Below are 3,248 nucleotides of genomic sequence, written 5' to 3'. Positions count from 1 at the left end.
ATTCACAACGAGAAGCTCCTCTCCTGGCTGTCGGCGAATTGCCGAATCTTCAGTCGCTATCTGATCGATTCCTTTTATTACTTTTTTAATACTCGATGCAATAGATAAATACAACTACCGGGGATCACTAAGATATGCCTTCGCCTCGAAGTCTTGGCTTTTACATGATTTTTTTTTAGTTCCTTTTATTTACGTGGAATTTCAATTTAAGAGCAGCTATATGTTGAGTAGTATCTTTCTATATAGTCTTTCACTTATCTAGAAGTTATATGTTAAACATGATGTTCTAGAATATTACATGAGAAGTTCACAAAGTCAAAGATATGATTTTATTCCTTGAACGTTGTCACATGACCAGACTAACTAATTAGGAGAATACTATCCGGTGGCTTCTTCTGCCTGCTTCGTGCCAATGATGACAATCCAAGTTGTAGCAGAGCGCATGCAGAAAATTGAATTTGAGGTCAAGGAAATAAAAAAGGTCTTTTTTTACAATCTCTACAACAAATAGTACAAATTGGCAATAGAATTTGAAAGTCATCTAAGCTCTTATGACCACAGTCATAGAAAGGTAACTTGTGTTATTCAATATCAGCTTTTTTTCCTTTTAAGATGGTTCCAATTTTTTGCAAGATACTATCTGGATTTTGTATGGACGGACTAATTGGTTTATATAAATTCTGCAAGAGATTTTTTAACAACCATGTTCTTTAATATTTTTTCCTAATGGAGATTATGTGTCTGCTAGCTCCCAATTCCAATAGTTGGTTAAAGATAGATGATGAAAGTGATTAATGTTTTTGGTTTTTGAAATGAAGTCAATTTTATTAGTAAAATTATCTATGGTAGTTCACATCAATGTTCACTAAATTTTTTTATTGCGCCAAACTCCAAGAAACAAGTACATTTTTTTAGTATTCCTTTCCATTGTCATTAAAAAAAATTCTTAAATGGATCTCAATTTCATGGTTGTAACTAAATTGATAGCCTTATCTGTAACATTATTAGAATAATGATAATCCCTACAACATGTCAATGTGGCTTTTATTCTTTCTAAAATCTATAGAGATTCAAAGAAATGAGAGAAATGCATGGAAGCAGCCGTGATGATAGGCAGAAAAGAGAACAATTACGCCAAGAGAAGGAAATGTCCAAGTTTGCACAAATGTATCCTATATACTTTTGCTTTCTTACACCTCCCTGCACTTTTATTTAATTTTTTTTCCTGTGTATATATGTGTGTGAACCATAGAACGTCATATCTTGTCTACATGTTTATTTACTATTTTGCAGGGCAGATGCACATAAACAATGGCAACAATAGCAACAACAACAACAGCAACAACGTGAAGGTTTTGGGACCTCCTGCGATATTAGTGCACCAAAGGTTTCTTCAACAGTACTACAACAGGATCAGTGATAGGATATGAAATTTGGCTTTTCTAAGCAAGGCAATGCCAAGGTTGGTTATTTTGGATCCCATCTTGTTAATTGAGGTTTTGCTTTTGTTACTGTTAAGTTTAGGAAGCTGTATAATGTAAGCTGTGTTGTTACAACATAGCTTGCCGATCAAATATCAGATACAACAATGCTTGATAATAACCCTTATTATCAAATGATTGAGTTTTCCAAATGTATTTTGCTTGTCATTAGTAGATCATTACACTTTTTATAAGTTGATATAGAACTTCAATCTTGTTACTTTTCACCTATATTTTAGTATGTTATTTTTGGTGTACATGACAGTTTGTGGGTGCACTTTTGTGCTTGTGCTTTGCATACCTGTTTATGAGGAATTGGCTTGTGAACCACAACAAATTTCTTACTAATTGTTGTCACCATAGGTCCACTAATGACCCTTGTCAAGTTTTGATTTATCTCATCTGTACCTCAATCCAGATTTTCTAATTGTTGTATGGTCTGAACTGTGACCTTTGTTTTAAGTTTTTCTTTTGCATAATACTGATGATATTATTTTCTGTGGCAGATACACAGTGGTAGGTGTTTTGTCCCAGTCTCAAGCCAGCAATCCTTTTTGAGTGTATCTAGTAGAAGTAAGCAAGAAGATCGTTCCCTTCGAGGCTGGCTAACTATGTTGTGCTTTTTTGTTTTAAATTTGAATGTCACTATCTCTTTGAAATAGAATTATTTAGTCTTTGAAACCATTAACTGAATTCTACTTTGTAGTTGAATTCTCCTGTAAATATTAATATCTACTTTGTAGCTAAATTCTATTGTTTTGGTATAAGTTTGAAATCATTAGCCAAGCTTATTAACTGCTATTATATGTCAAATTCGAATCTGGATATGGTAAAAAAAAATAATAGTTTTGTAAATATAAAAACAATGATTTTGGAAATATATATTTTTTTATTTTTTATTTTAAAAAGACAACGCTTTTAAAGCGTTGCAAAAGCATTGTCTTTTCTACCAAAAAACAACGCTTTAAAAGCGTTGCAAAAACGTTGTCTTTGCAAAAATCGACAACGCTTTTAAAGCGTTGCAAAAGCGTTGTCTTTGCTACAAACGACAACGCTTTAAAAGCGTTGTCGTCGAGCAGACTTTTAACAATAGTGTCTTTAACAACGCTTTTTCAGGCAAAAAGACAACGTTTTAAAAGCGTTGTCTATTAGCTTTTTTCTTGTAGTGGACGCTCAAGTCAGGTACTTTTTTCCCTGAAGAACAGTGTACGAAGGAGAAAGAAAGTAGAAGACAAGTATGAATGTGCGAGAGAGCGTAACTGCACAAGGGAGAGGACCTCCCTTTTTATATGTCAGTGCGTACCTCTGGAGGATGACCGATGTTAAAGAATGTTGGGTGTCAGGTCCTGTCGAGTGATGGAAGACACGTGGCATCCTTCGATAGGTTGAAGGAAGCTTCCATTTGTAGATGACCTCAAACCATTGAAATATTTTCTGACACGTAGCAGTTATTCTCTGACAAGCGATTATGATTCCCTGATCCTGTTGTCATGTAGCACATTTTGTCCCGATCGGGTATGAATAGGGCAGCTCAAGATGATCAGTCGGGTATACCATCAGGCTTATACCATCATGTGACCGAGAATTATATTGCTGACATCGTCACACCATCCTACCTCTTCTTTTCATACCTATTGACTACCCCATTCTCTTGACTTCTGATTACCACGCCCCTTAACTTTTGACTGCCACGTTCTCTTGACTTCTAACTGTCACGCCCTCTTGACTTCTGACTGTCATGCCCTCTTGATTTTTGACTGTCCAACC

General features: G+C 35.0%; 1 long non-coding RNA gene across 1 annotated transcript; it reads left to right on the top strand.

Moving 5' to 3' along the window:
- Positions 1–370: 370 nt before the first annotated feature.
- Positions 371–2,119, top strand: LOC122010979. The gene is made up of 4 exons (XR_006119918.1): positions 371–481; positions 1,067–1,167; positions 1,294–1,462; positions 1,988–2,119. It is a non-coding gene; the product is annotated as an uncharacterized LOC122010979 (long non-coding RNA).
- The last annotated feature ends 1,129 nt before the right edge of the window (positions 2,120–3,248 follow it).

This window comes from Zingiber officinale, chromosome 1A (assembly GCF_018446385.1).
Source record: "Zingiber officinale cultivar Zhangliang chromosome 1A, Zo_v1.1, whole genome shotgun sequence".
In the NCBI taxonomy this organism is placed as follows: Eukaryota; Viridiplantae; Streptophyta; class Magnoliopsida; order Zingiberales; family Zingiberaceae; genus Zingiber; species Zingiber officinale.
Note: the sequence above shows the minus strand (reverse complement) of the source record. Positions and strands in the feature narration are given on the sequence as shown.